Raw genomic sequence first — 27,863 nt, 5'->3', positions numbered from 1 at the left:
TCGGATCCTGATCTGGGTCAGTTTGTACTTGTTATTTTTTACTTCTGGTCGTCCTGAACCCCTATATAAGTTCCCAGGACGCCCCAAAAATAGACTTAGACCATGTTTAAGATAAACCCTAGTTCATAGTTGATTGCTTTGAAACTCTATTGAATCTATACACCAATTCGCATCGATCTGGTGTTTTTCTACTGATAGAAAGTTTGTGTGATCTGTTGTTCCATTAGGAATTAGAAGGTTGCAATTTACCGCTTCATGGTCGACAGCTACGTGCGCAAGTGTGTGGAGTTACGAATATCTTGCAGGGTTGAGAGCTGTTGCATTGGTGACAAGAATCAATCGAGAGACTTCGTCGGCATCATACAAGTTATCTCCACCTCCTCATCGTGTTATCTCTGCTGTGTCCATCGTGTGTTCATCACCATCCACCTCGCTTACTGAGAAGATCGGGCAACCCCTTATCATCTTGGTATCAGATTTCAGCGTTTCCTCGGTAAGCCATCCACAATCCACCCCATAGTTGAGTTGTGAGTGTTTTCCTATCCAAAAAAAAGCCAAAAATATTAGGGTTAGGGTTTGCCATAGCCTTAGATTGCATAAACTTCGAGTTTTAGTTGCTTTTGTAGTTATTTTTGCGTATCTTTTTCTTCCATCTAGTAGATTGTCTAGGGTTTGAGTGTAGCTCTCATCTGGTTTGCAGTTTTTGTTGCTCCGAGTCCACATAGCGTACAATTTGCTTGTTGCCAACCATAGACACAGCCTTTCGATATACGTGACTAGGAAGTTACCCACAAGAGACTAGTTTTACCGCTCGACAGGCTGCTCATTAGGTTTTCGGTGCTTTGCAATTTCTGTTGGCCGTGTTCCAAGGAGTAGAGTCGTATATCAAAAAAATCGATTTTACTGTAGCTATAGTAACCGTGATACATAGAGGAAAAAGAAAAGGTGAATAAAAAAAAGCAAAAGAGTGCAGAGAAAAAGTGTAGCGCTAGTAAGATCAAGTGAAGGCCTACTTTACTTTTCTGCACCCGTAGTTGAGCAATCTTGTGCATGTTCCGTTGAGCTTTGCTAGTATCTCTCGAGTGCATTGCAACATTATTCATCCATATAGTTGCATTGCCACATTTATCGCCTTGTGTGAGTATCATCGATTGTTATAAGGTCAGCACTAGAGCTTGTTATTGGTGCCAATAGGTAGCCTACCTACAACCCCACATATATCCTGCTTTGTCGTGTGGTTGTTCTTATACCCTTGATATTCGGTTTGCTACATCCGTGCACTAGTTGTCAATCCAAGTGGTAAGCAATACTAATTCACTTTGGAGCGGTAAGATTTACCTTTTCTTATCAGTTTTTGAGTGAGTTGTGAGAGTACCACCACAGATATTTGTTTTAGTGCACTAACCTACTAACCATGTCTTCTAGTGATGCTAAACTTGTTGACCAGAAAAAGAAGGATGGAGCTGATATTGTTTCTTGGAGGGAGTATGAAGCTATTCGTAATGAGATGGGACGTGAATTCCACGAACAGGGCGAAGGACTTAATGATGACATTCAGAAGGTCACCAAGAAGCTTGACACTACTAATGAGACCGTCAATACCAAGAACAAATGACATATATTCAGCGCTCTCTTCAAGCGTTGCAGTTAGCTGTTGAGAACCTGACCCAACAACAACAACAACAACATGAAGATCGGGACAGTGCTCATGGCGATTTTGAAGAAGAACCCGCTGCTGGAGAGCGTGGTGTTAGTCCTGGTGTTGGACGTGGTGCCTGTGGTCGTGGTTTTGTCCCCGTTGGAGCAGCCCGCCATGTTCCTCCACAACCGTAAGACGATGGTTTGGGTAAGCCAAAGTTCTTAATACCCAAATTTGAAGGAGGTCCCGATGTTGAAGAATACCTCACTTGGGAGCTAAAAATTGAGAAGTTATGGCGCCTACATGAATATACTGAAGACAGGAAGATCAAGCTTGCTTCCTCAGAATTTGATGGATATGCATTGTGTTGGTGGGATGGAATTACACGTGCTCGTCAAGAATATGGAGAATTGCATGTTCTTACATGGCGTCAGATGAAGGCAATTATGCAAGCTCGTTTTGTTCCCACTAATTATTTGCGTTCTATATATGATAAGTTGACCCTCTTGAGACAAGGTGTTCTGACGGTTGATGCTTATTTCATGGAGATGGAGATGCTTATGTAGCGTGGCCGTGTCCGTGAGTCCCTTGAGATGACAATGTAGCGTTTTCTACATGGTTTGAAGTATAACATCAAAGGCATTGTTCGTCATCACTGTTACACCAATATGAATGAGCTACTACATCATGCAAGAGAAGCTGAAGCACAGTTAACGGAAGAAGCGCAAATCAAAGGTCGTTGATACGTCTCAAACGTATCTATAATTTCTTATGTTCCATGCTAGTTTTATGACAATACCTACATGTTTTGTTCATACTTTATATCGTTTTTATGCGTTTTCCGGAACTAACCTATTGACAAGATGCCGAAGTGGCAGTTCCTGTTTTCTGCTGTTTTTGGTTTCAGAAATCCTAGTAAGGAAATATTCTCGGAATCGGACGAAATCAATGCCCAGCATCCTATTTTTCCACGAAGCTTCCAGAACACCCGAGAGCCAGCAGAGGGGGGCCACAGGGCCACCAGATGACAGGGTGGCGCGGCCAGGGCCTGGGCCGCGCCCCCCTATTGTGTCACCGCCCCGTCAGCCTTCCGACTCCGCCTCTTCGCCTATTTAAAGGTCCCTGACCTAAATCTTCGATACGGAAAAGCCACGGTACGAGAAACCTTCCAGAGCCGCCGCCATCGCGAAGCCAAGATCTGGGGGACAGGAGTCTCTGTTCCGGCACGCCGCCGGGACGGGGAAGTGCCCCCGGAAGGCTTCTCCATCAACACCACCGCCATCTTCATCACCGCTGCTGTCTCCCATGATGAGGAGGGAGTAGTTCTCCATCGAGGCTGAGGGCTCTACCGGTAGCTATGTGGTTAATCTCTCTCTCTGTACCCCAGTACAATGATCTCATGAATTGCTTTGCATGATTGAGATCCATATGATGAGCTTTGTATCACTATTAGTCTATGTGCTACTCTTGTGATGTTATTAAAGTAGTCTATTCCTCCTTCACGGTGTAATGGTGACAGTGTGTGCATCGTGTAGTTCTTGGCGTAAGTTATGATCATAATCTCTTGTAGGTTATGGAGTTAATTATTACTATGATAGTATTGATGTGATTTATTCCCCCTTCATAGTGTAAAGGTGACAGTGTGTATGCTATGTTAGTACTTGGTTTAGATTGCAAAGATCTATTATGCTCTAAGGTTACTTAAACATGAATATCGAATGTTGTGGAGCTTGTTAACTCCGGCATTGAGGTGCTCTAGTAGCCCTACGCAACGAATGGTGTTCATTATCAAACAAGAGTATATGTAGCACAAAGGAAGAGAACTTATTTATTTATGTGATCAATGTTGAGAGTGTCCACTAGTGAAAGTATGATCCCTAGGCCTTGTTTCCAATACTGCAAACACCGCTTGTTTACTGTTCTACTGCATGTTTACTTCCTGCAATATTACTACCATCAACTGCACGCCAGCAAGCACTTTTCTGGCGACGTTACTACTGCTCATATTCATTCATACTACTTGTATTTCACTATCTCTTCGCCGAACTAGTGCACCTATACATCTGACAAGTGTATTAGGTGTGTTGGGGACACAAGTTACTTCTTGTATCGTGATTGCAGGGTTGCTTGAGAGAGATATCTTTGACCTCTTCCTCCCTGAGTTCGATAAACCTTGGGTGATCCACTTAAGGGAAACTTGCTGCTGTTCTACAAACCTCTGCTCTTGGAGGCCCAACACTGTCTACAAGAATAGAAGCACACGTAGACATCAAGCACTTTTCTGGCGCCGTTGCCGGGGAGGTAAGGTAAAAGGTATTCACATCCTCCGACTACTAAGCTATTTCCTAGCACTGTTGCTGGTGTGTGAGTGCTCGAAGCTATTTCCTTTAGATCCTGCAATTGCATCTTTTTGTTTCTTGTTTTACACTAGTAAGGCTTAATGGAAGACAACAACAAAATGAGAGATCTTTATGAACTTTATCTTGAATTAGGACATGATGTGTTTGAAGAGAAAATTAAAAAAACCCATGGAACTTATGCATGCTAATGGGAATGTTATTAGTATGAATGCTTTGAACACCATTGTTGCTAATGCTATGGAAGAATTTAAGCTTGGGGAGGTCGGTTTTGATGAAAATGATCTCTTTAGTCCTCCGGGTATTGAGGAGAAAGTTTATGTTGATTATGATATGCCTCCCATATATGATGATTATAATGATAGTGGTCTTTTGGTGCAGCCTATTATGGAGGATAAAGTTTATTATGATGATACTATGCCTCCTATATTTGATGATGAGAATAATAATGATAGCTACTTTGTTGAATTTGCTCCCACTACAACTAATAAAATTGATTATGCTTATGTGGAGAGTAATGATACTTTTATGCATGTGGCTCATGACAAGAATGCTTTATGTGATACTTATATTGTTGAGTTTGTTCATGATGCCTCTGAAAGTTATTATGAGAGAGGGAAACATGGTTATATGCATCTTAATAATATTAAGTTTCCCCTCTTTATGTTGAGAATTTTGAAGTTACTCGTGTTTTATCTTCCTATGCTTGTCACTTTGCTCCTCATGAATTTATTTGTGTACTAGATTCCTTTTCATAGGAAGCATGTTAGGCTTAAATTTGTTTTGAATTTGCTTTTTGATGCTCTCTTTTGCTTTAACTCTTATTTCTTGCGGGTGCATCATTGAAATTACTGAGCCCATCTTAATGGCTATAAAGAAAGCACTTCTTGGGAGATAACCCATGTGTTTATTTAACTACAGCACTTTTGTTTTATATTTGAGTCTTGGAAGTTGTTACTACTGTAGAAACCTCTCCTTATCTTTATTTTATTGCATTGTTGTGCCAAGTAAAGTCTTTGATAGCAAGGTTGATACTAGATTTGGATTTCTGCGCAGAAACAGATTTCTGTCTGTCACGAATTTGGGCAGGGTTCTCTGTAGGTAACTCAGAAAAATCTGCAAATTTACGTGCGTGATCCTCAGATATGTACGCAACTTTCATTCAATTTGAGCTTTTTCATCTGAGCAAGTTAAGTGCCTCTGTAAAATTCATCTTTACGGACTGTTCTGTTTTGACAGATTCTGCATTTTATTTCGCATTGCCTCTTTTGCTATGTTGAATGGATTTCTTTGTTCCATTAACTTCCAGTAGCTTTGGGCAATGTCCAGAAGTGTTAAGAATGATTGTGTCACCTCTGAACATGTGAATTTTTGATTATGCACTAACCCTCTAATGAGTTTGTTTTAAGTTTGGTGTGGAGGAAGTTTTCAAGGGTCAAGAGAGGAGGATGATATACTATGATCAAGAAGAGTGAAGAGTCTAAGCTTGGGGATGCCCCCGTGGTTCATCCCTGCATATTTTAAGAAGACTCAAGCATCTAAGCTTGGGGATGCCCAAGGCACCCCCTTCTTCATAAACAATTTATCAGGTCACTTCTCTTGAAACTATATTTTTATTCGGTCACATTTTATGTACTTTACTTGGAGCGTCTGTTTGTTTTTATTTTTGTTTTGTTTGAATAAATGCTTGTGTGGGAGAGAGACACGCTCCGCTGGTTCATATGAACACATGTGTTCTTAGCTTTTAATGTTCATGGCGAAGGTTGAAACTGCTTCGTTAATTGTTATATGGTTGGAAACAGAAAATGCTGCATGTGGTAATTGGTATAATGTCTTGAATAATGTGATACTTGGCAATTGTTGTGCTCATATAGATCATGTTTAAGCTCTTGCATCATATACTTTGCACCTATTAATGAAGAACTACATAGAGCTTGTTAAAATTTGGTTTGCATGATTGGTCTCTCTAAGTCTAGATATTTTCTGGTTGAGGTGTTTGAACAACAAGGAGACGATGTAAATTCTTATAATACTTACAATATGTTCATATGTGAGTCTTGCTGCACCGTTTTATACTTGAGTTTGCTTCAAACAACCTTGCTAGCCTAGCCTTGTATTGAGAGGAATTCTTCTCGTGCATCCAAATCCTTGAGCCAAAAACTATGCCATTTCTGTCCACCATACCTACCTACCACATGGTATTTCCCTGCCATTCCAAAGTACATTACTTGAGTGCTACCTTTAAACTTCTATTCTTTGCCTTTACAATACATAGCTCATGGGAAAATAGCCTTAAAAACTATTGTGGTGAAGAATATGTACTTATGTATCTTATTTCTTAATAAGTTGCTTGTTGTGCGGTAACCATGTTTCTGGGGACGCCATCAACTTTTACCTTTGTTGAATATCATGTGAGTTGCTATGCATGTTCGTCTTGTCTGAAGTAAGGGAGATTTTCATGATCAAATGGTTTGAGTATGCATATTGTTAGAGAAGAACATTGGGCCGCTAACTAAAACCATGAATCATGGTGGAAGTTTCAGTTTGGACATAAAACCTCAATCTCTTATGAGAATATTATCTGTTGTTGAATGCTTAAGCATTAAAAGAGGAGTCCATTATCTGTTGTCTATGTTGTCCCGGTATGGGTGTCTAAGTTGAGAATGATCAAAAGCGAGAAATCCAATGTGAACCTTCTCCTTAGACCCTTGTACAGGCGGCATAGAGGTACCCCTTTGTGACACTTGGTTGAAACATATGTTATGCAATGATAATCCGTGTTAATCCAAGCTAATTAGGACAAGGTGCGGGAACTATTGGTATACTATGCATGAGGCTTGCAACTTATAGGATATCTTATACATAACACATATGCTTTATTACTACCGTTGACAAAATTGTTTCTATGTTTTCAAAATAAAAGCTCTAGCACAAAAATAGTAATCAATGCTTCCCTCTGTGAAGGGCCTTTCTTTTACTTTATGTTGAGTCAGTTTACCTACTTCTTTCTATCTTAGAAGCAAACACTTGTGTCAACTGTGTGCATTGATTCTTACATGTTTACCTATTGCACTTGTTATATTGCTTTATGTTGACAACTATCCATGAGATATACATGTTACAAGTTGAAAGCAATTGCTGAAACTTAATCATCCTTTGTGTTGTTTCAAAGCTTTCTACTAAGAATTTATTGCTTATGAGTTAACTGTTATGCAAGACTTAGTGATGCTTGTCTTGAAAGTACTATTCATGAAAAGTCTTTGCTATATGATTCATTTGTTTACTCATTATCATCATCATTGCTTCGAATCGCTGCATTCATCTCATGTGCTTTACAATAGTATTGATCAAGATTATGATAGCATGTCACTTCAGAAATTATCCTTGTTATCGTTTACCTACTCGAGGGCGAGTAGGAACTAAGCTTGGGGATGCTTGATACGTCTCAAACGTATCTATAATTTCTTATGTTCCATGCTAGTTTTATGACAATACCTACATGTTTTGTTCATACTTTATATCGTTTTTATGCGTTTTCCGGAACTAACCTATTGACGAGATGCCGAAGTGCCAGTTCATGTTTACTGCTGTTTTTGGTTTCAGAAGTCCTAGTAAGGAAATATTCTCGGAATCGTATGAAATCAATGCCCAGCATCCTATTTTTCCACGAAGCTTCCAGAACACCCGAGAGCCAGCAGAGGGGGGCCACAGGGCCACCAGATGACAGGGTGGCGCGGCCAGGGCCTGGGCCGCGCCCCCCTATTGTGTCACAGCCCCGTCAGCCTTCCGACTCCGCCTCTTCGCCTATTTAAAGGTCCCTGACCTAAATCTTCGATACGGAAAAGCCACGGTACGAGAAACCTTCCAGAGCCGCCGCCATCGCGAAGCCAAGATCTGGGGGACAGGAGTCTCTGTTCTGGCACGCCGCCGGGACGGGGAAGTGCCCCCGGAAGGCTTCTCCATCAACACCACCTCCATCTTCATCACCGCTGCTGTCTCCCATGATGAGGAGGGAGTAGTTCTCCATCGAGGCTGAGGGCTCTACCGGTAGCTATGTGGTTAATCTCTCTCTTTGTACCCTAGTACAATGATCTCATGAATTGCTTTGCATGATTGAGATCCATATGATGAGCTTTGTATCACTATTAGTCTATGTGCTACTCTTGTGATGTTATTAAAGTAGTCTATTCCTCCTTCACGGTGTAATGGTGACAGTGTGTGCATCGTGTAGTTCTTGGTGTAGGTTATGATCATAATCTCTTGTAGGTTATGGAGTTAATTATTACTATGATAGTATTGATGTGATTTATTCCCCCTTCATAGTGTAAAGGTGACAGTGTGTATGCTATGTTAGTACTCGGTTTAGATTGCAAAGATCTATTATGCTCTAAGGTTACTTAAACATGAATATCGAATGTTGTGGAGCTTGTTAACTCCGGCATTGAGGTGCTCTAGTAGCCCTACGCAACGAATGGTGTTCATTATCAAACAAGAGTATATGTAGCACAAAGGAAGAGAACTTATTTATTTATGTGATCAATGTTGAGAGTGTCCACTAGTGAAAGTATGATCCCTAGGCCTTGTTTCCAATACTGCAAACACCGCTTGTTTCTTGTTCTCTTGCATGTTTACTTCTGCAATATTACTACCATCAATCGCACGCCCGGCAAGCACTTTTCTGGCGACGTTACTACTGCTCATATTCATTCATACTACTTGTATTTCACTATCTCTTCGCCGAACTAGTGCACCTATACATCTGACAAGTGTATTAGGTGTGTTGGGGACACAAGAGACTTCTTGTATCGTGATTGCAGGGTTGCTTGAGAGGGATATCTTTGACCTCTTCCTCCCTGAGTTCGATAAACCTTGGGTGATCCACTTAAGGGAAACTTGCTGCTGTTCTACAAACCTCTGCTCTTGGAGGCCCAACACTGTCTACAAGAATAGAAGCACACATAGACATCAGTCGTGCTATGGGAGCTGGGCGCTACATGCCTAGGGCGCCCCAATCTACGGCGCCGGCGCCATCTTCGCGCGCCGCACCTTTTCCTACTTCGTCTAGTAAGCCGGTCTCCAACGTATCCAACACAAAGAAGTCCGAACCTGCTGCAAGTGGAAGTGGTTCTAGCATGTCTACGGCGTGCAACCGCGATATGAATTGTCATACATGTGGTGGCAAGGTCACTTCAAGAGAGATTGTCCTAACCATAAAGTAATAATCATTAATGACAATGATGAGTATGAGACTGGAGATGATGCTGATCCGGATGCTCCAGAAGATGATGATTATGATAGTGATGGTGTAGATGCTTATCCTTCTGAAGCTCACACTATTGTTATGTCACAACGTGCTCTTAATGTGCAGCCAAGTGCATCTACTCAGCGCTGCAATTTATTTCAAACCAAGGCACTAGTTGGTCATGATAAAGCTTGCAAGGTCATTATTGATGGCGGGAGTTGTCGCAATTTAGCAAGCAAGGAGTTATGTACCAAGCTGAAGTTGAAGTACCTACCGCACCCGCATCCACACTATATTCAGTGGTTGAGCGACAGTGGTGAGATGAAGGTAAACCACATGGTGTGTGTTGATTTTGAGATAGGACCGTATAAGGATTCCATTGATTTTGATGTGGTTCCTATGACAGCGTGTCACCTTCTGTTGGGCCGACCATGGCTCTATGACCATTCTGTTCAACACAATGGTCGTGCCAACACATATCACTTTGAGTTCAAGGGCAAGAAAATTAACTTGCAGCCTATGTCACCACAGCAAATTGTCAATGAATCTCGTCAGAAAGTTGAAGTGAACTTGGAGGATGCATCCATAGATAGGCGAGAGAATTGTAATGCTGTGAGTGATATAACGAAAAGTGATAGTGAATTCCTTAGTCATATTAGCCACCAGAGAGGATATGAGAGAATTTTATGAGGATCCTACAGCCATGCCTCTTGTGCTCATGTACAAGGGTGAGGTTTTGGTTTCTAACGACATGACCCCTATTTCTCTTGGTGTTTCTCATGTTTTGCAGGAATTCAGCGACGTGTTTCCGTAGGAGGTGCCTACAGGATTGCCACCATTGCGTGGTATTGAGCATCAAATAGACTTGATCTCGGCGCCTCGCTGCCCAATAGGGAGCCATACAGGACTAACCCCGAAGAGATGAAGGTGATACAGAATCAAGTGCCAGCGCTGCTCGACAAAGGTTATATTTGCATAAGCCTAAGTCCTTATGATGTTCCTGCTATTCTAGTTCCTAAGAAAGATGGTACATGGCGATTGTGTGTAGATTTTAGAGCGATAAACAACATTACTATTCGATATCGTCATCCTATTTCGCGTTTAGAGGATATGCTAGATGAATTGAGTGGTGCTGATGTTTTCTCTAAGATTGATTTGCGTAGTGGTTATCATCAAATTAGGATGAAAGAGGGGGATGAATGGAAAACAGCCTTTAAAACAAAATTTGGTTTATATGAATGGTTAGTAATGTCTTTTGGTTTAACCAATGCACCTAGTACTTTCATGAGACTGATTAACCATGTTTTACGTGATTTAATTGGCAAGTTTGTGGTTGTGTACTTTGATGACATATTAATTTACAGCCGCAATGAATCTGGGCATACTATGCATATTCGACATGTTTTGCAAGTGTTGCATGATAATAAACTCTATGGTAATCTTGAGAAGTGCACATTTTGCAAAGATAAGGTCATATTTCTAGGTTGTGTTGTCTCTAAGCATGGAGTAGAGGTAGATTCATCTAAGACTGAAGCAATTCAAAATTGGCCTACTCCCATGAATGTAAGTCAAGTAAGAAGTTTACATGGTCTTGCTGGGTTTTATAGATGATTTGTGCCTAATTTTAGTACTATTGCCACACCTTTGAATGAATTGACTAAAAAAGGTGTTGCATTTGAGTGGGGCGCAGCCCAAGATCATGCTTTTGATGAACTGAAACTATTGTTAACTTCTGCATCGTTGCTTGCACTTCCTGATTTCAATAAGCAATTTGAGATTGAATGTGATGCTAGTGGTATTGGAATTAGTGGTGTGTTGATGCAAAAGGGTCACCCAATTGCATATTTTTCTGAGAAACTTTCTGGTGCTAAGTTGAACTATCCTATGTATGATAAAGAATTGTATGATTTAATTAGAGTTCTTGGGGTTTGGCAACATTATTTGTGGCCAAAATAATTTATCATACATTCTGATCTTGAAGCTTTAAAATATCTGAAAGCTCAATCTAACTTGCATAGGCGTCTTGCTAAGTGGGTTGAGTTCATTGAGTCTTTTCCATACATTATTAAGCATAAGAAGGGAAAAGATAATATTGTTGCTGATGCTCTATCTAGAAAGAACATGCTATTAACTCAACTTGATGTTAAAATTCCTGGATTAGAGATACTATGTGATTTGTATGCTACTGATCAAGATTTTGTTGAACCATATCGCCTGTGTGCTATTGGTAAATCATGGGAAAAATATCACATACATGATGGGTTCTTGTTTAGAGCTAACAAACTATGTGTTCCAAAATCGTCTGCGTGTTTGCTCTTATTGCAGGAATCACATGCTGGAGGTTTGATTGGTCACTTTGGGCGGCATGAGAAGATGTTACTCATGCTCGCTGATCACTTTTATTGGCCAAAGATGAGGCGGGATGTGGACATGTATGTGAAGAGATGCATTACTTGCAACAAGTCCAAGTCCAAGCTGAAGCCTCACAGTTTGTATACTCCTTTACCGGCACCTACTACACCATGGGAAGATATTAGTATGGATTTTGTGTTGGATTTTCCGCGTACTAAGAGAGGCCATGATTCTATATTTGTGGTAGCGGATAGATTTTCTAAGATGTCACACTTTATTTCCTGCCACAAGAGCGACGATGCATCGCATATTGCTAACTTGTTTTTCAGGAAGATTGTACGTCTACATGGAGTCCCGAAGACTATTATTTCTGATCGTGACGTCAAGTTCATGAGCTACTTCTGGAAGACACTTTGGGAAAAGCTGGGGACGAAGTTACTTTTCAGCACTACATGTCATCCCCAAACTGATGGTCAAACTGAGGTGGTGAACCGAACATTGTCACAACTGTTGAGATCCCTGATCAAGAAGAACTTGAAGGAGTGTGGAGATTGTTTGCCGCATGTGGAGTTTGCTTACAACAGGGCGGTACATTCTACCACAGAGATGTGTCTGTTTGAGGTGGTGTATGGTTTCAAACCCATTACACTCCACTTGACTTGTTGCCTCTACCCATACATGAGAGAGTCAATATGGAGGCATCAAAGAGGACAGATTTTGTACGGAAGATACATGAGTAGACTAAAGAGCTAATTGAGAAGAAAGACACGAACAATGCTGCAAGGATGAACAAGAAGTGCAAGGAGATGTTATTCAAGCCAGGTGATATGGTCTGGGTTCATTTTCGCAAGGACAAGTTCCCGAAGCTACGGAAGTCCAAGTTGCTTCCTCGTGGTGTTGGTCCTTACAAAGTGATTTTCCAACTGATGAGTTTGGTGTCAGTAATTCTTTCAATGTTGCTGATTTGACACCATATGACGGAGAAGACCTTAGAGCGTCGAGGTCGACGCCTTTTGAAGGGGGGGGGATGATGAGGACATCCCTACCTAACCACTACCTCCGTCATTGCAAGATGAAGATGATATTATTGTGAAGCTCAAGTCCAATGAAGTCAGGATTCGACCGATGACAAGAGCTCGTGCGAAGCTACTAAATCAACAGGTGAACTTGTTCTTAAATGATACTTTGATTGATGAGAATTTTATATTGCCTAAGTCCTTTGACTTGTGTATGATCAGGTACGAGGATAAAGTAAGCATCGCACGAGGAGGAGGAGGAGAACAGCTGGACATGGAGCTAGACATGAAGACATCCCATGGACGCGCGAGGGAGGAGATGGAGGCATGCGCGAAGGAGGGAGAAGAAGTCTAGGCCGGCGCCACGCTCGGTGCAACCGGCTGTCACGCCGGCTGGCCTGGCCCCACGCCCGGCCACACCGGCTCCTACGCCGGATGAGCCCGGCACCCGCCGGCTCCTGCACCGGTGCCATCCGGGCGCAATCCAGCCCGACGCCTGGTCCGGTTCCGACCGGCCGGCCCGGTCCGACTGGCCCCCACACCGGCCGAGTCCGTGTCACTCTCAACCAGATCCCGATCTGGGTCGGTTGGTACTCGTTATTTTCGACTTCTGGTCATCTTGAACCCCTATATAAGTGCCCAGGACGCCCCCAAAATATACTTAGACCATGTTTAAGATAAATCCTAGTTCATAGTTGATTGTTTTGCAACTCCATTGAATCTATACACCAATTCGCATCGATCTAGTGTTTTGCTACTGAAAGTTTGTGTGATTTGTTGTTCCATTAGGAATTAGAAGGTTGCAATTTACCGCTTCGTGGTCGGCGGCTATGTGCGCAAGTGTGTGGAGTTGCGAATATCTTGCAGGTTTGAGAGTTGTTGCATTGGCGACAGGAATCAATCGAGAGACTTCGTCGGTGTCATACAAGTTATCTCCATCTTCTCATCGTGTTATCTCCGATGTGTCCATCGTGTGTTCATCACCATCCACCTCGCTTACTGAGAATATCGGGCAACCCCTTATCAGGTTATTTGTATCAAATTAGTACCATTAAAAAGTGTCTTTCAATACGAATCCAAAGATACTAATTACATATAATAATGAAGATTTCATTGCTCAATTTTTATCGTCAAAGTTCGTCTTGGAGTACGCGTGCACCTTATTCTTTGAAACGGAGGTAGTATAGAAGAACCAACAGTGACCAGGCACATTCCTTCCCAAGTTCCCATTGCAACCTCCCAAGAACTCCCAAGTCCATCCCAGCCCCCTCTCTTAAGTCTTATACTTTTTTTCAAAAGCTATTCTATAGATTTAATGTAGATATTCTATACTTCGGTATTTTATAGCTAATCTTGAACCGTAATGGGAGATTTTATAGTCTGTGTAGTCTCTCCATGTTAAACATGAATTTCCTGATTTTGTAGCAGTGTCGTCTTCGGCGATGATAATCCATACCTATCAGCGAGATGAGATCATGTAGTCTCGCCACGTTAAGCGTTAAGTCCAATATATCCATGACACCATAATATATGCCCGAGTTCACATGGCGCGGCATTAAAATGCGTCTGTCCATCCTGCCATCAAGCACGACGCATTTATCCACTGTATGGGTCCTAGCACGGTGAATTTTTTGTGGGTCGGCCTTGCTGGGCGTTGAGAATTCCCATCAGTCATCCAAATTATTTTTGCATGGGACTACCAACTTGTGCCATCCAAAATATCCGCCCAGTAAGGGGGTTTTCTTTAGTGTCTTCTCATGTCATACAATAAAGGTAAGAGTCTCTCTTATAAGTAGGTCAAACTCCAATCTGGGGTAAACTTTGTCCCACCTCTTGCCATGCATGAATGAGCCAAGTGGGCCTCTGAAATTTATAGGTATTATTGAAATGAGCTAATTGGGTTGTGTCATATTAAGAAGAATTCAAAAAAAAAAACTCACAATATCCCACATGCGCATAGATTTTGTGTATGGTTCCAAAACATTGTGACGGGGTCATGGGCACCTGGGTAGGTCCACATGGCATGAAGAAGGACTAGCAGGGGGATCATCATCCCCATGACATGGATGCTCAGTTTGGGTCCTCTAGGCAACCAACTTGAAGCACAAACCAGGCCAGGATCAAGCCAAGGATTTCTTCGAGGATTATTCGGGATATACTTTGTGACCAACCTTAGATTGGATTTGGAATATCTAATTAGGATTCACTTACTGCCATATGAGATCGCTTGGCACCTGTAACACTAGCTCCTCTAGCATATAAATGACCTAGGGAGCCGCCGAGCAAAGACACATAACTCTCTCGCAACTCATTTGAGAGCCACCATCTCACATCCATCATATATGAGCTCTAGCCTCCTTAGGGTTCGTCCTTGAGCATACTCAGAGCTAATCCATCCACCACAAACAACAATAAGTCTTTTTTTGCCGTGCGCTATAGACTAGGCTCAAACCTGTATAAACCATGTGTATCTATGTGCTACCATCAGATCCCGCCGAACGTGTGCTTCTACCAAACAAAAAACTCGTTACTACAAAATACCATGAAAGTTGGCACGCCATATAGGGGATTGCACGTTCGGATGTACTTCGACATGCTCAGAAGGCCAACCCCATCATCAACATAAACTCTTATGTTGCCGTGTCGGGCAAGCATTCCAATTGCAGGATGGCAAATAATCCTTGGACACATTTTTTCAGCTAGGATGCGTTGACGATCATGTGATGTTGTTTTTGGTGGACTCGGGTAGCACACACAAGTTCATCAATGCGGTGTTTTCTGGCAAAATTTGTGCATCCTTAGTTGATAAGTTGTTTTATCAACTGTTTCAATCAATGTTTCTAATGGTCAGCATTTTCCATTTGATCAACTTGTCCCTCAATTGGAGTGGCACATTAAAGGTAGATCATCTCCACCGACATGCATGTGAATACTTGATCTTGGGTTTATGATTTATCTCAGCCATGTTGAATGTCAATTTGATCCGTATGCAACATTATTTACAACATGGTAATAATAATTATTATGCCCTCTCATGTAAAAGGCTTATAATAACAAAAGAATCCATGAATAGATGACTTGACACTTGGCATAAAAGAACACTATACAACTATTCGAATCTGCAATACTAGAGCCAAGGAGTGTGATATCATTATGATTTAAAAAGGAATAGATGATTTACTAAGTTAATGTACATGTTTTAATGGGTACATTTGGTAAAAGATCATAATATATTGTAGAAACATCTAACCCCTATCAAGATATTCGTTGGGTTCTTAACATACATTATGTCTATTAAGATATAATATAGAGATGCTATCGCAAAACTAGACGAAATTAAATACACTATAGCACATCTAATTAGAAAAGTTAATCCATTGTGAAATGCATTTTTATAAGAAATATTGGACATCTCTTAATGTATGTAAATTTGAGAATGGACTCTCATAATTTAACTAGTGAATGTTTTAATTCACCCGCAAACATATTTTTGGTCACAAAAGTTATTGACAACTATATGATAGGGACTATCATACTGTAACTTCATATACATAGTTCTAGTTCTACTTGATACACTATGGAAATAATTTGTTAAAATCAGAGAGTAGCATAATAAGTTGTTGCGTAGTAAAAAATATCAATATAAATAAAGCAAAATTGTTTAAACTTGTCATGAGTGATGGAACGGTTCTATGTTTTGTACAATTAACTTGTATACACTTTTTCAATTGGCCATTATTATTCTCATCTCCCATAGCTTGACGCTCCACTGATTAAATACAGCTACTAGATGTCATGGTGTACGATGACACACTTGCTCATGTGGGTCCTTGCATACATGAGCTTCTTCAAAATGTTTGTACTTCATCCTACGGGTACGACTGGCTGCACCAGTGCTAGTGAACTACTTCCCCCAGTACAAAATCTTTATAAATGTCTTCTCGTACAACATCGTTAAACGTTATACAACCACATCATTTTAAAATTTTATTATAACCTTTCATGAAAAATGAATTTATATTGTGTATGAAAGAATTGTATCGCAATTGATATGTGTCTGGATATATAGTTCAAGCCCTTAGATATTGTCTAGTCGGTCATATTCAGTACCAGTGACTTAGATTTACATCATATAAATGTGTTACATCTTATATTTTTATGGTGCGTAGTGTCGTGGTATCGTCACGGCGTATGCCATAGGATGGCTAATCGAAGGTGGTTCCTAGATGGTCTCACGGTGGTATCCGGATGCGGGTATGGGGACGAATGACACGGTCGACGTACCCAGTTTCGAGGCCCTCCTGTGTAGGTAACACCTCTACTCCTGCTATGAGTGTATAAAATGATCACACAGTACAATGGTGCTCCTTGAGCTGTATCCGGCTGCTCGGGGAGGCTAAGGTAGACGAAGGTCTCTCTCCTCGAGTAGCGCTAAGACTAGAATGAAGTGAGAATGATCGATCGTCCCCCGCACGAGGGGGGTAGCCCAGCTTATATAGGCACTGGCACTTTACATAAAAGTCCCTATAGTCTAGTGGCCGGCTTGGCCGGCTGCGGCTTCCGCTCCTTCCCGAGGCGTTGACGTCATGGAGCCGTTGAGGCGTAGTGGCCTGTCCTGTCCGCCTGCGGGAGTCAGCGGCATGGCGAGGAGATGTCCCCGTCGCCATCATGCCCTGTAGCCGGTACGGACCGACGTACGCCATGATGGCCTGTCCGCCGCGTGGCACTATTGCTCCACAGTGCCCCGCGCTTTACGAGAGTTGAGGTCAGCGTGGACCTGTGAACCCGGACCACCTACCCAATTCCTTCTCATGCAAGACTCGCCAGCCTCGAGTCGGTCTAGAGTGTAAACCCCAGTCGGATATGGCTTGTAGAAGCCGGCCCAGCCACAGCGTAGAAGGCCGTAGCCAGGCCGACTAGGACTTAGAGCCAGCCGGCTCCCGAGGCAGCCGGCCACGGCTCCAGCCGGCTGCTCCTCAGCCGGCTTTTGCCGCCAGCCGGCCAACCTCAAGCCGGCTGCTCCGCGTCCATTGCCCTACCCGGGGTCTTCCCCCCAACATTAGCCCCCGAAGCTGGCAAGGTCCTGCGTTAAGAGGGACCTAGGCAGGTTTTCCTGGCTTTTAGATATCTCTTGAATGTATCTGGCGGCACTTGGAGGGGCCGACTGAGAATTTTTAGTCAGCCGGCTGCGCCCTCGTCCGGCTCGCTTTGTCCGGCTGCTTCTAGCCGGACGCTATTTTCGCTTCTGCGGCCTTTGCTTTTTTACAAGTGTTGACTTTGTCTCCGTCTTGCTAAGAGAGTTTGGGGCCGGATTGAATTTAATGTCCGGCTCCGGCTTGGGCGCGTCGGAGTCTCCGCCGCCTCGGGCCCTGCGCCCGACTTGACTGGTCTGATGGCCGGTTGCTGCGGCCGCTTCGTCTGGTCACATCAATGTCGCCTCCGGATCCGGTGCGGTCGTGGGGGACGTGGTGCGTCCGTTTCCAGTAACTGCTGTGGTCGTGGGAGGAGTTAAGGCGCAGTAAATCCGGGGGCGTGGCCCACGCTTGCCACTTGGAGGCCAACCGCCGCGGTAAGGGGCTATAAATGCCGCGGGGGAGGCATCGAGGCGGCCACTCGCCCCTTTCTTCCTCCTCGCGTTCCTGCTTCGCTTCTCTTCGCTCGAGCTCCTCGTTGCTCCGGCGTGTTTTCTCCACCGTTTCCCTGGCGAACTCCGGCGGGCGGTCGCCCCGACGTTCCTCCGCCGAGCCGCCGCCGCCACTCCGCCAATCCGGCGCCACGGGGCCACGCGTGTCCACGGTATGCTCTCAGCCGCCGCCATCGCCGCCGTCTCATGGTTCTTCCTCGCCGTTTCCTCTTTCTTGGTCTTCTTCATCTTCCTCCTCGTCGATGGCTCAACCAAGCGGTTCTTGGAGGGGTTCCTACATGCGGGAGGACGACATCGAGCGTCTTGTGCGCCTCCGCTGGATTCCGGCGGAGGTGATCACGAGGGTGCCTGGTGATACGTCTCAAACGTAACTATAATTTCTTATGTTCCATGCTTGTTTTATGACAATACCTACATGTTTTGTTCACACTTTATATCGTTTTGATGCGTTTTCCGGAACTAACCTATTAACGAGAGGCCGAAGTGCCAGTTCCTGTTTTCTGCTGTTTTTGGTTTCAGAAATCCTAGTAAGGAAATATTCTCGGAATTGGACGAAATCAATGCCCAGCATCTTAGAATTCCACGAAGCTTCCAGAACACCCGAGAGCCACCAGAGGAAAGCCACAGGGGGGCACATGCCAGGGTGGCGCGGCCTGGACCCTGGGCGCGCCGCCCTACTGTGTGGTGGCCCCGTCAGCCTTCTGACTCCGCCTCTTCGCCTATTTAAAGGTCCCTGACCTAAATCTTCGATACAAAAAAGCCACGATACGAGAAAAGTTCCAGAGCCGCCGCCATCGCGAAGCCAAGATCTGGGGAACAGGAGTCTCTATTCCGGCACGCCGCCGGGACGGGGAAGTGCCCCCGGAAGGCTTCTTCATCGACATCACCGCCATCTCCATCAACACCACCGCCATCTTCATCACCGCTGCTGTCTCCTATGATGAGGAGGGAGTAGTTCTCCCTCGAGGCTGAGGGCTCTACCGGTAGCTATGTGGTTAATCTCTCTCTCTCTCTGTACCCCAATACAATGATCTCATGAATTGCTTTGCATGATTGAGATCCATATGATGAGCTTTGTGTCACTATTAGTCTATGTGCTACTCTTGTGATGTTATTAAAGTAGTCTATTCCTCCTTCACGGTGTAATGGTGACAGTGTGTGCATCGTGTAGTTCTTGGCGTAGGTTATGATCATAATCTCTTGTAGGTTATGGAGTTAATTATTACTATGATAGTATTGATGTGATTTATTCCCCCTTCATAGTGTAAAGGTGACAGTGTGTATGCTATGTTAGTACTCGGTTTAGATTGCAAAGATCTATTATGCTCTAAGGTTACTTAAACATGAATATCGAATGTTGTGGAGCTTGTTAACTCCGGCATTGAGGTGCTCTAGTAGCCCTACGCAACGAATGGTGTTCATTATCAAACAAGAGTATATGTAGCACAAAGGAAGAGAACTTATTTATTTATGTGATCAATGTTGAGAGTGTCCACTAGTGAAAGTAGGATCCCTAGGCCTTATTTCCAATACTGCAAACACCGCTTGTTTACTGTTCTACTGCATGTTTACTTCCTGCAATATTACTACCATCAACTGCACGCCAGCAAGCTATTTTCTGGCGCCGTTACTACTGCTCATATTCATTCATACTACTTGTATTTCACTATCTCTTCGCCGAACTAGTGCACCTATACATCTGACAAGTGTATTAGGTGTGTTGGGGACACAAGAGACTTCTTGTATCATGATTGCAGGGTTGCTTGAGAGGGATATCTTTGACCTCTTCCTCCCTCAGTTCGATAAACCTTGGGTGATCCACTTAAGGGAAACTTGCTGCTGTTCTACAAACCTCTGCTCTTGGAGGCCCAACACTGTCTACAAGAATAGAAGCACACGTAGACATCAAGCTCTTTTCTGGCGCCGTTGCCGGGGAGGAAAGGTAAAAGGCACTCACACTCCGGTCCCAGGTAACTAAGTTATTTTCTGTTGCCGTTGTAAGTGCTCGAAGCTATTTCCTTTAGATCCTGCAATTGCATCTTTTTGTTTCTTGTTTACACTAGTAAGGCATAATGGAAAGCAACAGTGAGCTTTTTAATCTTTTCCCTGAGATAGAATTGTTTGCTGCGAAAATTAAAAAACCTATGGAATCTTATTTGCATGCTAGTAGCAATGTTATTAGTATGAACACCATTGTTGATAATGCTATGGAAGAATTTAAGCTTGGGGAGGTCGGTTTTGATGAAAATGATCTCTTTAGTCCTCCAGGTATTGAGGAGAAAGTTTATGTTGATTATGATATGCCTCCTATTTATGATGATTATAATTATAGTGGTCTTTTGGTGCCGCCTACTATGGAGGATAAGTTTAATTATGATTACAATATGCCTCCTATATTTGATGATGAGAATAATAATGATAGCTACTTTGTTGAATTTGCTCCCACTACAATTAATAAGAATGATTGTGCTTATGTTGGGAGTAGTAATTATTTTATGCATGAGAATAAGAATGCTTCATGTGATAGTTATATTGTTGAGTTTGTTCATGATGCCTCTGAAAGTTATTATGAGAGAGGAAAATATGGTTGTAGAAGTTTTCATGTTACTAAAACACCTCTCTATATGCTGAAATTTTTGAAGTTACTCGTGTTTTATCTTCCTATGCTTGTCACTTTGTTCTTCATGAATTTATTTGTGTACAAGATTCCTTTTCATAGGAAGCATGTTAGGCTTAAATTTGTTTTGAATTTGCTTTTTGATGCTCTATTTTGCTTCAACTCTTATTTCTCGCGAGTGCATCATTAAAATTGCTGAGCCCATCTTAATGGCTATAAAGAAAGCACTTCTTGGGAGATAACCCATGTCTTTATTTTACTACAGTATTTTTTTTTATATTTGAGTCTTGGAAGTTGTTACTACTGTAGCAACCTCTCCTTATCTTAATTTTATTGTATTGTTGTGCCAAGTAAAGTCTTTGATAGCAAGGTTGATACTAGATTTGGATTACTGCGCAGAAACAGATTTCTGTCTGTCACGAATTTGGGCAGGGTTCTCTGTAGGTAACTCAAAAAAATCTGCCAATTTACGTGCGTGATCCTCAGATATGTACGCAACTTTCATTCTATTTGATCATTTTCATATGAGTAAGTTAAGTGCCTCTGTAAAATTCGTCTTTACGGACTGTTCTGTTTTGACAGATTCTGCCTTTTATTTCGCATTGCCTCTTTTGCTATGTTGGATGGATTTCTTTGTTCCATTAACTTTCAGAAGCTTTGTGCAATGTCCAGAAGTGTTAAGAATGATTGTGTCACCTCTGAACATGTGAATTTTTGATTATGCACTAACCCTCTAATGAGTTTGTTTTGAGTTTGGTGTGGAGGAAGTTTTCAAGGGTCAAGAGAGGAGGATGATATACTATGATCAAGAAGAGTGAAAAGTCTAAGCTTGGGGATGCCCCGTGGTTCATCCCTGCATATTTCAAGAAGACTCAAGCATCTAAGCTTGGGGATGCCCAAGGCATCCCCTTCTTCATCAACAATTTATCAGGTTTCTTCTCTTGAAACTATATTTGTATTCGGTCACATCTTATGTACTTTACTTGGAGCGTCTGTTTGTTTTTGTTTTGTTTGAATAAGTTCATCCTTGTGTGGGAGAGAGACACGCTCCGCTTTTTCATATGAACACTGGTGTTCTTAGCTTTACTCTTAATGTTCATGGCGAAGTTTGAAACTGCTTCGTTAATTGTTATATGGTTGGAAACAGAAAATGCCGCATGTGGTAAATGGTATAATGTCTTGAATAATTTGATACTTGGCAATTGTTCTGCTCATATAGATCATGTTTAAGCTCTTGCATCATGTACCTTGCACCTATTAATGAATAACTACATAGAGCTTGTTAAAATTTGGTTTGCATGATTGGTCTCTCTAAGTCTAGATATTTTCTGGTTGAGGTGTTTGAACAACAAGGAGACGATGTAAAGTCTTATAATGTTTACAATATGTTTATATGTGAGTCTTGCTGCACCATTTCATACTTGAGTTTGCTTCAAACAACCTTGCTAGCCTAGCCTTGTATTGAGAGGGATTCTTCTCGTGCATCCAAATCCTTGAGCCAAAATCCATGCCAATTGTGTCCACCATACCTACCTACCACATGGTATTTCTCCACCATTCCAAAGTACATTACTTGAGTGCTACCTTTAAACTTCCATTCTTTGCCTTTACAATATATATCTCATGGGACAAATAGCCTTAAAAACTATTGTGGTGAAGAATATGTACTTATGTATCTTATTTCTTAATAAGTTGCTTGTTGAGCGGTAACCATGTTTCTGGGGATGCCATCAACTTTTACCTTTGTTGAATATCATGTGAGTTGCTATGCATGTTCGTCTTGTCTGAAGTAAGGGAGATTTTCATGATCAAATGGTTTGAGTATGCATATTGATAGAGAAGAACATTGGGCCGCTAACTAAAGCCATGAATCATGGTGGAAGTTTCAGTTTGGACATAAAACCTCAATCTCTTATGAGAATATTAACTGTTGTTGAATGCTTAAGCATTAAAAGAGGAGTCCATTATCTGTTGTCTATGTTGTCCCGGTATGGGTGTCTAAGTTGAGAATGATCAAAAGCGAGAAATCCAATGCGAACCTTCTCCTTAGACCCTTGTACAGGCGGCATAGAGGTACCCCTTTGTGACACTTGGTTGAAACATATGTTATGCAATGATAATCCGTGTTAATCCAAGCTAATTAGGACAAGGTGCGAGCACTATTAGTATACTATGCATGAGGCTTGCAACTTATAGGATGTCTTATACATAACACATATGATTTATTACTACCATTGACAAAATTGTTTCTTGTTTTCAAAATGAAAAGCTCTAGCACAAAAATAGTAATCCATGCTTCCCTCTGCGAAGGGCCATTCTTCTACTTTATTGTTGAGTCAGTTTACCTATTCTTTCTATCTCAGAAGCAAACACTTGTGTCAACTGTCTGCATTGATTCTTACATGTTTACCTATTGCACTTGTTATATTGCTTTATGTTGACAACTATCCATGAGATATACATGTTACAAGTTGAAAGCAATTGCTGAAACTTAATCATCCTTTGTGTTGCTTCAATGCCTTCTACTAAGAATTTATTGCTTATGAGTTAACTGTTATGCAAGTCTTATTGATGCTTGTCTTGAAAGTACTATTCATGAAAAGTCTTTGCTATATGATTCAGTTGTTTACTCATTGCTTTGAATCGCTGCATTCATCTCATATGCTTTACAATAATGTTGATCAAGATTATGTTGGTGGCATGTCACTTAAGAAATTATCATTGTTATCGTTTACCTACTCGAGGGCGAGTAGGAACTAAGCTTGGGGATGCTTGATACGTCTCAAACGTATCTATAATTTCTTATGTTCCATGCTTGTTTTATGATAATACCTACATGTTTTGTTCACACTTTATATCGTTTTGATGCGTTTTCCGGAACTAACCTATTAACGAGATGCTGAAGTGCCAGTTCCTGTTTTCTGCTGTTTTTGGTTTCAGAAATCCTAGTAAGGAAATATTCTCGGAATTGGACGAAATCAACGCCCAGCATCTTAGAATTCCACGAAGCTTCTAGAACACCCGAGAGCCACCAGAGGAGAGCCACAGGGGGGCCACACGCCAGGGTGGCGCGGCCTGGACCCTGGGCGCGCTGCCCTACTGTGTGGTGGCCCCGTCAGCCTTCCGACTCTGCCTCTTCGCCTATTTAAAGGTCCCTAACCTAAATCTTCGATACAAAAAAGCCACGATACGAGAAAAGTTCCAGAGCCGCCGCCATCGCGAAGCCAAGATCTGGGGGACAGGAGTCTCTGTTCCGGCACGCCGCCGGGACGGGGAAGTGCCCCCGGAAGGCTTCTTCATCAACATCACCGCCATCTCCATCAAAACCACCGCCATGTTCATCACCGCTGCTGTCTCCTATGATGAGGAGGGAGTAGTTCTCCCTCGAGGCTGAGGGCTCTACCGGTAGCTATGTGGTTAATCTCTCTCTCTCTGTACCCCAATACAATGATCTCATGAATTGCTTTGCATGATTGAGATCCATATGATGAGCTTTGTATCACTATTAGTCTATGTGCTACTCTTGTGATGTTATTAAATTAGTCTATTCCTCCTTCACGGTGTAATGGTGACAGTGTGTGCATCGTGTAGTTCTTGGCGTAGGTTATGATCATAATCTCTTGTAGGTTATGGAGTTAATTATTACTATGATAGTATTGATGTGATTTATTCCCCCTTCATAGTGTAAAGGTGACAGTGTGTATGCTATGTTAGTACTCGGTTTAGATTGCAAAGATCTATTATGCTCTAAGGTTACTTAAACATGAATATCGAATGTTGTGGAGCTTGTTAACTCCGGCATTGAGGTGCTCTAGTAGCCCTACGCAACGAATGGTGTTCATTATCAAACAAGAGTATATGTAGCACAAAGGAAGAGAACTTATTTATTTATGTGATCAATGTTGAGAGTGTCCACTAGTGAAAGTAGGATCCCTAGGCCTTATTTCCAATACTGCAAACACCGCTTGTTTACTGTTCTACTGCATGTTTACTTCCTGCAATATTACTACCATCAGCTGCACGCCAGCAAGCTATTTTCTGGCGCCGTTACTACTGCTCATATTCATTCATACTACTTGTATTTCACTATCTCTTCGCCGAACTAGTGCACCTATACATCTGACAAGTGTATTAGGTGTGTTGGGGACACAAGAGACTTCTTGTATCGTGATTGCAGGGTTGCTTGAGAGGGATATCTTTGACCTCTTTCTCCCTGAGTTCGATAAACCTTGGGTGATCCACTTAAGGGAAACTTGCTGCTGTTCTACAAACCTCTGCTCTTGAAGGCCCAACACTGTCTACAAGAATAGAAGCACACGTAGACATCACCTGGCGAGGAGATTGAGCCCAGGCCGAACCCCGGCGAGTGTGTGGTCTTCGGAGCGCACTTCGATCGAGGGTTGGGCCTGCCGGCTTCGCACTTCTTCCGCCGGTTCTCGGACTTCTTCGGCATGCAGCCTCATCACCTGCCGACCAACGCCTGCATCCTCCTCAGCTTCTATGTGGCCTTCATGGAAGGCTACACCGGCTTGTGGCCGGACGTCGAGTTTTGGAGTCAGCTTTTCTTCATCAAGGCGCAGACGATTGACGGCCACCTGCGGACCTGCGGCGCCGCCTCGATATACTCCCGCCCGGGCACGCCATTTCCGAGGATCCCGACGGTGGATTCTGTGAAGAATTGGCAAATGTCCTTTTTTTATGTGCGGAACGACAACCCGGCCTTCGACCGGCTCAACTTGCCGGAGTACAACCCTGCGCCGCCAGTCGGCCGGATCAACTGGGGCCACAACGCCAGGACAACGGACCCGGACGCAGAGGTAAACCTTCTGTGGGATTTCCTGGGGGCCAGTGTCTCAGAGGTCCGGCTGAGCGCCGAGGACCTCCTCTGCACCTACACCGAGCGCCGGGTGTTGCCGCTCCAGATGCGTGTCCACAAAATTGGGCACATGTCTGGCCGGTTTGATCCGACCCGGATGTCCAAGGTGGAGCTCACCAAGGCCCAGGTCGCCCGCCGGGTGAACAACGTCACCAAGGCCAACATGCCGGAGAACTGGGACTGGGGGCTGATGCCTCACGACCGGGCGTCGCCGCCTGAGCTGGTAAGTTTTTTGTGCTTTGGCCGACTTCCGGCTTGCGGCTGCATGGCCGACTTGTTATTTACTGCCTTTGTTTTGTTTTCAGCTTTTCGACCGCCAGGGCATTGAGGACGGCGACCTGGAGCAGAAGGTCTGGGCGCCGGATCATGTTGATCCGGCTGACCAGGCCGTCGACCAAGCCGGCGACGACGAGCTGCCGGAGGTGCCCGACCAGGGCGGCCAAGGGGAGCACAACCCACCGCCCTCGCCAGAACAACAGGAGGAGGAGGAGCCGGCGACGTCCGCTACGGGGCCGATCCCTGCGATGCCCCTGCGCACGAGGCCGCCTGCCGCCTCGGCGACTTCTGCGCCCAAGGGGAAGAAGCGGGCCGGCGGCGGGTCCACGGCTACGCTGGAGGCTAAGGCCAAGAAGCAGCGCCGGCTGGCGCCCAAGAAGGTTCCAGAGGCAGCCGGGTGAGTCCTTTTTCTTTGTTGTTTGATTCCTTTTCTTTCCTTTCTTTCTTTGTATTTATCTTCTCTTGTTTGTCCGACTAGGGCTGCCATAAAATTCACCCAGGGCGGCGGCTCTCGGTCGGCTCCCCGCGTTGTGTCGCCGCTCCCGCGGCAAAGGAGGGAGTCGACACCGCAGCCTTCGACGCTTGCGCGCGCGCCGCCCGTCGTCGTCGTGCCGCCTACGACTACGCCTCCTTCCGCGGGGGCGTCTTCTTCAGCTGCACCTCCTTCTGCAGCGCCTGGCTGCGGCGCCCAGGGTGAGTCGGCGCGCCGGCCTACTCTAGACGATTTGTTTCCGCGCCGCGCTCGACTGTTGGAGCCTGGGGCCGGGGCCGGTAGGGGTGCGCCGCCTGCGACCGGAGCTGGAGCCGGCGGGGCTGTGCCGCCTGCGACTGGAGCTGGAGCCAGCGGGGTCCTGATCCAGCCGGTACTTAAATGTATCTGTCTAAGATGTTGCTTTTGCCAGGACAATTCGTTAAATCCCCGGGATACCGGGTGCATATGTAAGACAATATTATTATCCTTTTATTAGGGCACACTTTAATGTGTTTGTTAATCATTTGTGTGCCGGCTTGCTTTCTTTCGACTTGTTCGCTTTTTCCCATCCGCCCCACTCTTTGGCTTTGCCCTTGCCGATCGTACGTCCGACTTGCGGTCCGTCGCCGGATCAAGAGCGTGCCGCTGGGTGAGGCCGACAGTATTTCAGTCGAACGAGCCGAGTTTGGCAATCCGGCACTTTTATGAAGAGTTGTGCAAGAATCAATTCGCTTTCACTCTTTCCCTTGGCCGTCTTTCGCGTGCCGGCTCCCTAGGCACTTACTCCCGCCAGCCGGACAGCCGGGTTGCGGTCTGTAGCTGGTCGGAAGCCGGCTGTCGGAAACCGGATCACGTTACTAAGCCGGCCGCGTGAGAGGGTGTTAGCCAATCGGCGAAAACAGTAGAGTCCGCAAGAAACTTGTCGAAATCGGCGCTCTTAGCGCTTGCTTTTTCATAGCTTACAAAAGGGAGTACAAGGGATACATACATTCCTGCTCTCAAGTGTAAAATGGTCGAAGCAACCTGACATTCCAGAGACGTTTTGTCTCCTCGTCGGTTTTGTTCGCCTTGTTTTTCTTAGCCTCTTGGGCATCTATGAGATAGTAGAAATCATTGCCTACTGCCTTGCTCACGATGAAGGGACCCTCCCATGGGGATGACAGTTTATGTTGTTCGGCTGTCCGTTGGATCAGCCGGAGCACTAGGTCTCCTTCTTGGAATGCTAAGGACTGGACCTTCCGGCTGTGATAGCGTCGGAGGCTCTGCTGGTATATGGTAGACCTGGATTCGGCCATCAGTCGGACTTCTTCGACCAGGTCGACTCCATCTTCACGAGCTTCTTTGGCTTCAGCTTCTGTGTATAGCTTGATCC

The sequence above is a fragment of the Lolium perenne genome, chromosome 5 (assembly GCF_019359855.2).
Source record: "Lolium perenne isolate Kyuss_39 chromosome 5, Kyuss_2.0, whole genome shotgun sequence".
Taxonomy (NCBI): Eukaryota; Viridiplantae; Streptophyta; class Magnoliopsida; order Poales; family Poaceae; genus Lolium; species Lolium perenne.
The sequence above is the reverse complement of the archived record's forward strand: the minus strand, read 5'-3'. Positions refer to the sequence as shown.